We start from the raw sequence: 13,587 nt of genomic DNA on the forward strand, positions 1-13,587 counted from the left end.
CCCAGCCGGTGCCGCCCAACATTCAGCCTGAGTTCACTAGGCTTTAGCTGGCCGTGTGCTGATCAGTGTGTTCTGATGGTGGGTATGCTTTCCTGCTGTCAGAATACAAAGGCTCAGCAGGTGGATTCCCATCCCCCCCCCCCCCCCCCAAAATCTACATCGAGTGTGCCATGATCCTTTTTTTATTTTTCTCCAACCTACTGGTTGAATGAGACTAATCTTTGGGCTGCTGTAGAATGCCTTGATGCATCACCCCCCTTTTTCATGAGGGGTTGGACATCTGCAGGAGGAGCAAGCTGTCGGATCAGGAATCTGTCTTGGACAAGTCCTCCCAGGAGCTGTTGACAAGTCCATGCCGATCTTCCTGGTGGCCATGGTGGGCTAAGCTGCTCCTCCTAGAGTCGTCTTTGAAAATTCACAGAATTTGGGTCCTAGCAGCTGTCGAAGAATCCTTTTTTTTTTTTTTTCTTCTATGCCCCCTCGCTTGCAGGAAGTGATGTATACTGATTGGGCTTACCTGGAGAAGGCCTTATACCGCTAAATCGTTTTATTCAGCGGTGCCCAGAGGAGGAATTCTACAAGAAATGGGGGTCTCTAGCAGTTACCCTACCCTGGCCATTTCCTATTTGATAAAACCCGGTGGATGAGGTCCTGGTTTTAAGGTTTCCATGAACAAGTGGTTAGAGGCACTTTGAAGCACCCTCTATGGTGTAAGCAAGTCTGCAGTGGGAATTTGAGCCAAGTGTATGCTTTGTTCCAGAAAATGGGATCTGGCAACAGTTTGTCTATGTGGGAAGGATCCCATGGTTCAATTGCTGTTTAGTGAAATTAAAGAAGGCGGTGAAGGTACCAAGTTAGAAACTGGTGCTGCTTTAGTAATCCAGGAAGAATTATTTTCGTAAGCGGCAAGCCTTGGACACTAAATCGGGAAACTTGTTTCTCAGTTCCATAAGAACTAGACCCCCAGCTGCTCTGAATCTGGAGTCAAATCCTCTGAATAGTGAAGGGGTGTTTGTACCTGTCTGGACATAGGAAGATTACGGGGTCTGCAGCGTGGTGTCCAGAGGTTACTGAAATCTTGCTGCTTTGTGATTAAAGGTATCTTTTGCCCCACAAGTGTTTTTTCTTTGCACTTCTGTAAAACCGCTGTCCCAGGTGATCGTCACTTTTCTACTTGAAGAGATGTCTCATGGCTTCTGTTCTGTCTGGTTTGCAGTTCCCAAGCCAAATGGAGATCTCCAGCCTATTCTGGATGTCCAAGGATCTCAACAAATTCCTGAAAGTACACACATTTAGAAATGGGAGTCCACCTCTTTGGTGATTGCTTTATTTCATCAGGGTACTTGTGGCATCAGTAGATATAAAGAATTCCTACCTATACAAACCCAACTTTTTTTTCCTGGCCAGCGGTTTCTTTAGTTCGCAGTACAGGATCACCATTACTAGTTTGATGTTGCCTGTTGGTCTTTTTCTGGCTTCCAGAGTGTCTACCAAGGTGTTGGCACCACTTCTTGGGCTGAGGGCCTGGGGTATTACCTTGGTCAGGTATTTGGTCAATGTGCTTCTCGGGACAATCTGCTTAGAAGCTGTCTTAAAATTTCCAGCAGATGGTGCATGTCCTGTAAAGGTTTGGTTGTGTACTGTACCTTCAGAAGTTGACTGATGTCTGGCATACTTGGGCTTAAGCTGGCCATGCATTTTACCATTTCCTAGATTTAACCATGTAGTGTAAGGGCCTGCCTGATTGCATACAGATTGATAGTGCTTTTGGTTTGACCTCCCCATATGGTTTTGGTAAATCTAAAAGAAATGGTAAAATGTATGGCCAGCCATTGTCCTCTACACAGCACAGGTGAAACTACTTCTGCAGAAGAAATTTCTTCAATCCCAGTTGGGAGTCCTGAGGTTTATTTTTATTTATTTCAGGTACTTGTATAGCGCCGTCAATTTACACAGCGCTTTACATATACATTGTACGTATGCATCCGTCCCTTCCCTCAAGGAGCTTACAATCTACGGTCCCTAACCCACATACTAGGGCCAATTTAGACAGGAGCTAAATCACCTACCAGCTTGTCTTTGGATGTTGATTGGAGAATCCCAACTTTCACATCTGCATGAGGGTGCTGAGGGAAGATGGTATCTGATATGCCCAGTTTCATTCCAGAGCTCTTCAAGTGTCAGTAGATCTTTGATAGTTTTGCAGAGATTTGCATGTACTTGGGAATGCTAGTTGTGGATTTCTTGGTATCCAGATTCAACAGAACATGGGACAGGTTTATGTCCTGGACTAGCAAATCGATGTTCACTGAGGATGCCCAGATGATTACTTGGAATCAGTTTTTTTTTTTTTTTTTTTTCCCCTGACCAACGTATGTCTTCCCTTAAATTCAAGTTGTTCCTTGCCTGTTGTGTAGGATAAAGGTGGTGGGCATCCCAGGATAGGGATGTTTCTGACTTATTACTCCCCTCCTCCAGGAAGGTTTTACCATTGTAGGTGGAAGGCTTGTAAGTTTCATCCTAACAGTGTGCCATTTGTGCACAATCCTGGCATTTCTCAGGTCTGTTGTAGATATGTTTTTGGCTTTAAGTACCATCAAAGGACATTTGTTAACCTTGACCATTTTAATTTAAGACCTATTGCATCTCATTCCTTTATGTAGGGTGTCACATGAATTGTCCTGCTTGTGATGGCCTTCTTTTGTTTCTATGGGATCCTAATCGTCAATTTTGCAGACCTTGCTTTTTAGCCTCTAGGAGAAATTTCCTTGTTGCCTTTTAAGCTCAAGGTTTTTTTGTTTCAAATCTGAGTGCAGTGGCACAGTTAAAGTGAGTGGTGCATGCTGGATCATGGAGACAGGAGACTGAATAGATTTTTAAAGCATTAAGAGTGTGGTGCACTACAAGCACCCAATAAATGTTAGTACTCCACTGTGGCATGTGAAATATGTCACTTGGTTTTAAAAGGGGACACTATTGGAGGATATATATATATATATATATATATATATATATATATATATATATATATATATATATATATATATATATATATATATATATATATATATATATATATATAATGTATGTGTGTGATCACGGAATTCTAAGGCAGCGACACTATGAAGGAGACCATAGGGGAATCAGGATACACATACCATTAAGTCTGGATGAGACTTAAAGCGGTAGTATACTCCGCTATTTGACTTTTACTTACAGGTAAGCCTATAATAAGGCTTACCTGTAGGTATAATTATCTCCTAAACCTGCACGGTTTAGGAGATATTCGCCCTGCATGCAGCCACTGGCGTCAGCGCTCTGAAGGTCCGGCGGACCTTCAGAGCTCCTTGCCGGAAAGTGAAACTCTCATGCGCAGGAGTGATATCATCGCGGCTCCGGCCACTCTCAGCGCCGGAGCCGCAGAACCAGCAAGAGATGCCGAGGCAACATGACAGCGTCCTTAGCGTTATCCAGGCGACCGTGTCGGCATGCTAGCTCATTATGCCTTTGTCCTGCAGGTTTTTTTTGGTATACAACCGCTTTAAAAGTGCAATTTGGCCAATCCCAATTGTGTGGTCACTAATTAAAGTGAGAATACACCCAAAAGTGTATTTCTCTTGCGTCCTCCGACAGTCGCCGCCCCTCATACAGTCTTCACCAATGGGTATTGACTTCCTCTCCACAGGAGTAGCTAGGCATAAGACTTGTTAAAAACAAAAGCATTTAGCATAGACACACCCATGGGGGCTGTCCCACTGGCCAATACCCCCCTGCAGTAGCCATCCCAACTCAGTTTGTCTTCTGCCTAGCGTTAAGAGTAGATAGGCTTCCCTGTGCTGGGGCTGCAGTCTCAGCCTTCTATTCTTTTCTTATGATTTTTATTTGCAAGAATGTAAATTTTTTTTTCTTTGCTTTACTAGCTGTTTATTTTGTCAGCTTTAGTTTAGTCGGATCTTCGGATGGATTTGCGGAGCTGGGAATCGGACTGGCCGTCCTGGCTCTCCAGGGCAGAGGGTCAGAGGGATCCCAAGCCCGCCATCGAGCGTTCAGCTATGTGTTCGCCCTGGCACTAAGAACGACCCATCCCTGTTCGCAGCAGGGATGCAGCCTGTGAGGTGGCTACCTCACTGGACACATCTGCGGTTCAGTGCTGCTGTGTCCTGCGTTTTGGCTGACGGCATTCCCTGTTATCTGAGGACAGAGGGTTTCCGTTTCATAGAGGCACCCCACGCCATCCGGTACAGGTAAGTACTTTCTGTGTGGGGCCTCTGTCTGGGGTGGCAGTCCTGTGTGCTGTGTGTTCCCTCATGTCTGTGCGTTTGTGGGGCTCCCTGATGCGATCCCTGCGGGGGTCTTTTGTATTGCATTGCTGGCGCTGTGTGGGTTTGGGGGCCCCTCTCCTGTGTCACTTCGGTGTTTTGGAGTTGCAGACTGTGTGCGGCGGCTGCTGCGGGAAAAAAACACGCGGTCCGCCATTTTGGGTGTGGCAGAACGATCGTTCTGAGCACATGTCGGCGGCCATCTTGCCCGAAGCCTCCCATTACTTCCTATGGGCAGCCATTTTTCCTTAGCCTTGCAGCATATAGTTCAGCCTCTGGTGACCTCACTTCCTTTTCCTCTGGAGCAGCGATCGGTGTGGTAACACTCTGTGGGGCTCTGCAGACTGTCCTTTCAATATTTACTCTGTTTTATCCCTTCTGGCTCAGTTTTATCCCTTTTGGGGGTTTGTGTACACAGTATATATAGCTGTGGGCTGCGCGGTCCGCATTGCTCTTAAAGGGCCAGTACCTTTCACATTGTATTTGTTCTGCAATGGATTCTCAGGACAGCAAATTCCCCCCAGCCTTGGTGGGGGACCCCAGTTCTGCTGAACCCCCCGTTCTACCTAATTTGGCCGCTGTGGTGGCAACTTTAGTGTCCAAAATGGAGGTGCTGATGGCTGAACGTGCTGCCTAGAAAAAGGCCTAGGATATCTTTCTCTTCTGATTCAGATGGTGATGGTCATCCGGGGCACAGCGGGCGGAGAATGACAGTTCTCATGCAGGTCAGCCTCACCGATAAGGGAGCGATTATTCCTATTGGATTGCCATTTACCAGTGTCATCCGGATTTGATATATGCAACTTTAATTTCTTTATCCGGTAAGCGGGGAATTTTGGTGACGGTCCTTGCGGGATCACAACTCAATTCAAGCGATCATTTTTCACATGATTTACCTGTATGAATCTGGTAATTTGATTGGGATTATGGTGGTGGCTCTTCTCATTCCTTCCATTCATCTGTGATCTGTTTGATTTGCTCACATACTCTTACTTCTGGTAAGCTGCCTGTGTTGGTGGTGGTGTCTATCAGCACTTTTTTCCTAGATTCACACGGGAGATAGTAGTAATTTTATACAGTATCACGCTATGTTTTTCTTTATATTTTTTATTTCAATATCCATCAATTTGCACCTCTGAGTTGGATACCGTCGGGGAGGAATCCTCTGCAGATTTCCATCTGGCTTGGATTCATATACCGAAGGCTCATCTTACTGCTGCATCTGGTAAGCAGTATCTACACGCATTGATTGCATCTGTGGAGTGTGAATGAAATTTCGGACTTTATTTGTTCATCCTTTATTCAACACTATTTTGGGACTTTTTCTTGGGACATTCTTTTTGACCTAATATCACTTATGGTTATTGTCACTTAGCGCAGCTTTCCCTATATATTGTTTCTTTGATGTTTGTCGCATACAAGTTGCTGCTACTTTTTTATAGATATTTAGCGCAGTTTTTTCCTTTTTTTTGATTTTTTTTTTGTTTTTTTTCAGATGGTGATGTGGCTGGCGTGCCCTTTTCAGGGTCTCGCTCGTCCCTGGACCCACTGGGGTCTGAGGGGGAGGGGGAGGCGGAGGTGGAGGGGGTAGATGATTCTCCCTGGGGTCGCCTGAAGAACGCGCAGCTATGGATGCATTTGATTTCTTCTGTTAAAGAAACCCTACATTTGGAGGATGAGCCCAATCCTCCGGGCATTGTGTCCTCTTTTGGTACACATAGGACCCGCAAGTCGGCGCAGGTTTTCCCCTGCCCCGCTGAGTTTCATCACACAGTGAATGAACAATGGCGCAGTTTGATACGCCCCTTCACGGTGCCAAAACGGTTTCAACTGCTCTACCCCTTTGCGCCTTCTACGGATTTGCGCTGGTGTGTGGCTCCCCTGGTGGATCACACTGTGGCCTTGTTGAACAAGGCTACTTTGGTTCCCACTGAGGATACCCCGGTGTTCCGGGATCCTACGGACAGGAGGTTGGAGTCTCTTGCCCGCCATGCCTACATGGTGGCGGGTGCCATGCTCAAGCCTATCTTCGCTTCTGTCATGGTGGCTCAGGCGGTGGCGGATTGGACTAAGGTGCTTAGACGCACACTAGTGTCTGAGTCTGCCACACCTGCTACGCTGGTCATGGTGGACCAAATTCATCAAGGGGTCATGTATTTGTGCGATGCGGCCTTGAATGGGGGGCCCCTTTGGCTGCGCGCCTGTCTAGTGTTGCGGTACTTAACCATCGACTGATCTGGCTGAAGAGCTGGTCGGCTGACCAGACGTCACGGAAAACGGTGGCTGATTTTCCCTATGCAGGGTCTCGCCTTTTTGGCGAGGCTTTAGATACTTTGGTGAAAGGAGTCACTGGGGGCAAAAGCACTCTGCTGCCCCAGAATCCGAAGAACAAGCCTTTTTCGTGGCAAGCGGGGTTCCGCATTTAGACCCAATCAAGGGTCCTTTCGTGCCTTCAAGACACAAAACAAGGGCAAGCCCTTCAAGGGCCAAGGTGGCCAGAAAAAGCCCTGGGCGGGCAAGCAAAAGTCTTCGGATGAAGTTGTGCGGCGGCTCAATCCGCCTCTGCCTGAAGGGACACCCTCACCCGTTTCAGGGGTGGGGGGGACGTTTGCGCGGTTTCCTCCAACCTTGGCTGCTCCGAATTCCGGACAGGTGGGTTCAGGAAATCATTCGATCAGGATACAAGATCAAATTCCTTTCGCGGCCGGCGGACAGATTCTTTCCCTCAAATCTTCATTTGACCCCAGGGCGGTTACAGGACCTGCAGCAAGCAGTGCAGGATCTCCTTGCCCAGGGGGTGATTGTCCCAGTGTCTCATCGGGACAGGTTTCGGGGGTTTTACTCAAATCTGTTCACTGTGCCCAGAAAGGAGGGCAAGGTATGTCCGATCCTGGACTTGAAAGCTCTGAACCGCTTCGTGTGAGTTCGAAAGTTCCGCATGGAATCCCTCCGCTCGGTGGTGGCCTCCCTGAGTCCAGGGTAATTCCTGGCCTCTATCGACCTAAAGGATGCGTTCCTGCACATCCCCATTTTCGAGGGTCATCAGAGGTACCTCCGATTTGCCATAGCGGAGGACCACTATCAGTTCGTAGCGTTACCTTTCGGTCTCGCTTCGGCTCCAAGGGTCTTTACCAAAGTGCTGGCGCCTGTTGCGGGCACAGGGCATTGCGGTCTTGGGATATCTGGACGATCTCCTGTTAAGATCGAGTGCCAGTCAGAGCCTGCTGCACGATCTGTCCACTACGGTACAGACGCTCCAGGAGTTCGGTTGGACCATCAACATTCAGAAGTCGATCTTGTCTCCTTTGGTTCGTCTTCCCTATTTGGGAATGGTTCTGGGCTCTGCTCAAGTGAAGGTATTTCTGCTGGAGGACAAGCTCCGGACCCTTCAGAACGAGATCCGGTCCCTCAGAGACAACGAATCCTCGTCACTCAGGGCCTGTATGTGGTGCCTGGGGTTGATGGTGTCAGCCTTCGAGGCGATACCATTTGCTCAGTTTCACACACGGTCTCTCCAAGCAGGGATCCTGGCCAGGTTGGACAGACTACCTCAGTCCTTGGATCTGAGTGTCTCGTTGAGTCGCCGGACCAGAATGGATCTTCTGTGGTGGCTTCGGTCCCCGGCTGCGTCGGAAGGAAAATCCTTCCGTCCGTTGCTGTGGACAGTGATTACCACGGATGCCAGCCTGTCGGGCTGGGGTGGAGTCCTGGGCAACCTGTCTGCCCAGGGCACTTGATCGGAGGAGTCCTCCCTTCCAATCAACATCTTGGAATTGAGAGCGATCAAACTGTCTCTTCCAGTCGGATCGACTTCGGGGCCGTCCTGTCCGGGTACAGACGGACAATGCTACCACGGTGGCTTACATCAACCACCAAGGGGGCACCAGGAGTGCCCGGGAGGTGACCGACATTCTGTCTTGGGCCAAGGCTCATGTCCCGGCGATTTCGGCAGTTCACATTCCGGTTGTGGAGAATCGGCAGGCAGATTATCTGAGCCGCCAGACCCTGGGGGGGGAATGGTCTCTACACCCGGAGGTCTTCCAAAGGCTGTGTGCGAAGTGGGGATCCCCGGACGTGGATCTGTTAGTGTCTCGGCTAAACCACAAGGTGGAAAGGTTCGTGGCAAGAACGCGATTCAGTTGTTATCCAGGTTCCTTCGCAGGTTGGCCTTGGAACCGAACTTGGTGATTCTGGTGGCACCGGACTGGCCACGCCGGTCCTGGTACGCGGACATCATTCACCTAGCAGTCGCGCCTCCTTGGCGGCTGCCAATGCGAGAAGATCTACTGTCTCAAGGACCGATCTTCCATCCTGCTTTACAGTCGCTGGCTTTAACGGCCTGGCTGTTGAAAGCCAGGTCCTGAGAGACAGGGGTCTCTCCCCAGAGGTCATTCCTACCTTAATCAAGGCTAGGAAAGCCTTGTCTGGTAACATTTATTACCGTACCCGGAAAGCTTATTTTGCCTGGTGAGTCCAGGGGGTTTTCTCCTCGCTCATACTCGGTGACGAGAGTGTTGGCTTTCCTCCAGTCTGGTGTGGACTTGCGCTGGCCACGATAAAGGGCCAGGTATCTGCTCTGGCTGTTCTTTTTCAACGCCCTGTGGCGTCTCATTCCTTAATTCGCGCCTTCATTCAAGGTGTGCGACATTTGGCCCCTCCACGGAGGGAGCCTTTACCTCCATGGGACTTGAACTTGGTTCTGTCCGTGTTACAGCGTTCTCCCTTTGAAAACATCCGAGAGATATCGTTGCCTCTGCTGTCTAAGAAGGTTACCTTTTTAGTGGCGATCACTTCTGCTCGCAGTGTGTCGGAATTGGCGGCGTTGTCTTGCCACTCTTCTTACCTGGTGGTTCATAAAGATAAGGTGGTCTTGCGACCTAACTCGTCATTTCTCCCTAAGGTGGTGTCTGACTTTCACCTTAATGAGGACATTGTTTTGTCTTCGCTCTGTGCGAAGCCTAAGCATCCTAAGGAGGCTGCCTTGCATTCCTTGGATGTTGTCCTGTGATCAAGGTTTACCTGTCGTCCACTGAATCCTTTCGGAAATCGGATTCCCTCTTTTTCCTTCCTGAGGGACCTCGGAAGGGCATGGCTGCGTCTGCGGCGACAATTGCCAAATGGATCAGACAGACGATTGTCCAGGCCTATGCTTTGAAGGAACGGGTTCCACCCTTCCCTGTTAGGGCGCATTCTACCAGATCGATGAGTACGTCCTGGGCCTACCGGCATCGGGCTTCGTTGGCCCAGGTGTGCAAGTCTGCGACTTGGTCGTCAGTGCACACCTTTTCCAAATTCTATAAGATTGATGTTCTGGCATCAGCTGATGCCTCCTTTGACCGCAAAGTTCTCTGTGCGGCAGTGCCATAGGGGACCCTTGTTTTTTTGTGGGTCCTTGGTTGTTGGGAGTTGTTTATCCCCTGGGTTGTTTGCTTTCCTGGCCTGTTGCTCCTGTTTAGCCTTTTCTGTTGCCCAGAAGGTTCTCTTACTGTGCGTGTAAGGTTCCTTTCTCTGATGTGGGTACTGCGTTGCCTTTTCTACGGTTGCGTCTCACACCCCTCATGTCTACACTGCTTTGAGACATCCCATTGGTGAAGACTGTATGAGGGGCGGCGACTGTCGGAGGACGCAAGAGAAAACGGAATTTTTGTAAAATCTTACCGTAAAATTCCTTTCTCTGAGTCCTCTGACAGTCGCCGCTCCTCTTTTGGGGTTTTCTTGTACACTTACTGCTATGCTACCAAACTGAGTTGGGATGGCTATTGCAGGGGGGTATTGACCAGTGGGACAGCCCCCATGGGTGTGTCTATGCTAAATACTTTTGTTTTTAACAAGTCTTATGCCTAGCTACTCCTGTGGAAAGGAAGTCAATACCCTTTGGTGAAGACTGTATGAGGGGCGGCGACTGTTGGAGGACTCAGAGAAAGGAATTTTACGGTAAGATTTTACAAAAATACCGTTATTTTGAGCACTTTAAGCAACTTAGAGTGGTGGTGATCACCAGCTGTGATTTCTTTGCACAGAAGCACACTTATGGACTATACCCGTTTTATATATTTGTAATGCACATTTCTAACTTTTTTTTTTACTTTTTAAATTGTGTACTAGCACTGTTTTCACAAACATTAACTTGTTCTGCACATAATTTTTCTTTTTTATTATTGACACATTACTGTGGATTTATTTAGATGAGCTAGCGTGGCTCATTGATTGGATTAGGTGAGAGCGGACTTTAGCCCCCCCTGTCGGTAAGAGCACTCCCCTGCCTCACATGAGGAGTATGGTCATAAGAGGTTTGGCTATACTTCTCCTTGATTATACTATTACAAAATTGTTTTCTATTACCGGTATTTTCAAGTTTATGGTCAGATATTATTGAACAATTAACTACTGCCTAATCAATCTTGCAATCAAAACTGATTGACAAGCAGTCTTATATAAAATTGCTCTGTGTATGGCAACCATTATACACATACGGTATATTATGATTGCCAGTGCAGGGAAAAGGTTTTCTCATTTAATGTTGTGTATTTGGTGCCCTCCTGTGGTGGACTAGGTAGTCTTGCATGTCAAAAATCATCCAGACAACTTCAGAACTTTGTGAGGGAATGCACCTCCTAAACTGCTGACCACTATGGTGCCAGAGCACCTTACATATTTCCAACTTGAAAATAATATATCATAGAAAATTGCTAGACGAGCCATATTGTAATTTAATGTTTTTTTTAAATTACCTTTACTTTTCGATCTGCAACCGCTGTAATTTTCTGTAAAAAAAAAAAAAAAATCAATGCATAATGGTTGCCTGGAGGGCTATTGTCATACCACGGATATGGACTGCTTGGCCAAAATTTGCTTGGGGGTGGGGGAGAAGCAAAGCACTTGGCTTTTTCATATAATCACTGTCATTACTGAGCTAGTGGAGCATGGCTTTATAACTAAACAAAGGCAACTCCCTAACCTGTAGTTATCAAAACCCCATCATCACCATCTCATGGCAAAAGGCAAATGTGTGCCCTCACCTGAAGTTTTTGTCCAGCAGAAATATTTCCCTATAGGCTTCATTCCCTACTTCCACTCCCCATTATGTAGCCTCTCTGTAGATGGAAACATTCAAGTGTTGTGTGCTTTACATTTGGATCAGGCTAGGAGCCAGCGGGCAGAGATTGGGCTTTCCATGGTAGCAGACAGAAGAGGAAAGCATACCTATTGTGTTATCTTCCAACAAAACTGGTGGCCATTTAATCAATGCATTAGGATAAAAAGCCCCCACTAACACTTACCTGAGGTCCCTCTGTCCAGCGATGTCAATGAGTGTCTCAGTCGTCCGAGCTTCTCCCTCCTGATTGGCTGAGACACAGCAGCGGTGCTATTGGCTGCTGCTGTTAAAGTCAGCTAGCCAATCAGGAGGCGACAAGTTCAGACTCTGTGTCTGAATGGACTGTGACTCGGCTCGGGGGCCCACATAGCAAGCTGCTTCCTGTGGGGGCACTCAACAGGAGGGAGGGGCCAGGATCACAGAAAAGGGACCCGAGAAGAGGAGGATCTGGGCTGCTCTGTGCCAATCCCACTGCACAGAGGAGGTAAGTATATGTTTGTAAAGTGTTTTTTATAGGAATGAATAAAAAAAAAAAAAAATCGCTTTAAGATTCCAAAAATCCAGAGATCTATATTAGGGAGTCTTGGGTTGGCCAGGAAAGGTATGAAAGGTTCCCTTTATGAGCATTTCTGGTGATTAGCGGTTTCTGTGCTGTAAGTGGGCAGGGAGACTGAGTTTGCTAATGATTATAAGTAGGGATGAGCTTGGGCATGCTTGGATCCTAGTCCCAGCGCATGTGGGCAAGCTGCTCAGGAACTTTGTGGAATTATCTGCCAAGCAACCGGACGTATACAAAGGGCATGTATATGTGTGGCTGCAGAACAGGAAATACCCTAATCTCGGATGATTGGCCCAGTACAGTGGCAACGTCTTGGTGGGCTCACTTGGGTTTGGACTAGGATTCGAACATGCCCAAGCTTAGTCCTAATTATAAACTGTGCACTACTCCAGCGACATACAGTGGATATAGAAAAGAATCATCCCCCTCTTTAACCTCCTCCTACCCGGGCCACTGCATATAAACAGCTGGGTGGGAGCTCCGTCGTTCTCAGTGGACAATCCCATACGTCCCTCAGAACAAGCGCCTGCTCGAGGCCGCGCAGCGGTGCAATCCTATGAAGGCTGTGATCACAGGACATAGCCAAGATAAGATCGGGATATGGGTGCTGTGATTGGCCCTCCCGATCACGTGATGGTGTCTAGTCACAGCCTTCACAATGTAAACAGACGCTTGTCTCTGTGACTTTTCCACCCAGCTGAGTTCAGTGAGAGCTCAGTGCGGCGGGAGGGTGGAGGGGGGAACCTGCAAGAACTGTGACATCTCTGTGTATAAGGATGATTCTACACACAGAGCTGTCACAGATCCCCCACAAACATTACACAGAGCCCCTCTGTCACCCCTGTCCTCATACACATCTGTCAGTCCCCCATCACAGCTGTACCAGTGCACAAAACATCTGTCAATCCCCCCATCACATCTGTACCAGTGCACAAATCATCTGTCAATCCCCCCATCACATCTGTACCAGTGCACAAAACATCTGTCAGTCCCCCATCACATCTGTACCAGTGCACAAATCATCTGTCAGTCCCCCATCACATCTGTACCAGTGCACAAAACATCTGTCAGTTCCCCATCACATCTGTACCAGTGCACAAAACATCTGTCAGTCCCCTATCACATCTGTACCAGTGCGCAAATCATCTGTCAATCCCCCATCACATCTGTACCAGTGCACAAAACATCTGTCGGTCCCCCATCACATCTGTACCAGTGCACAAATCATCTGTCAATCCCCCCATCACATCTGTACCAGTGCACAAAACATCTGTCTGTACCAGTGCACAAAACATCTGTCAGTCCCCCATCACATCTGTACCAGTGCACAAATCATCTGTCAGTTCCCCATCACATCTGTACCAGTGCACAAAACATCTGTCAGTCCCCCATCACATCTGTACCAGTGCACAAATCATCTGTCAGTTCCCCATCACATCTGTACCAGTGCACAAAACATCTGTCAGTCCCCTATCACATCTGTACCAGTGCACAAAACATCTGTCAATCCCCCCATCACATTTGTACCAGTGCACAAAACATCTGTCAATCCCCCCCATCACATCTGTACCAGTGCACAAATCATCTGTCAGTCCCCCATCACATCTGTACCA

Source organism: Pelophylax lessonae (genome assembly GCF_965119305.1).
Source record: "Pelophylax lessonae genome assembly, chromosome: 1".
Taxonomy (NCBI): Eukaryota; Metazoa; Chordata; class Amphibia; order Anura; family Ranidae; genus Pelophylax; species Pelophylax lessonae.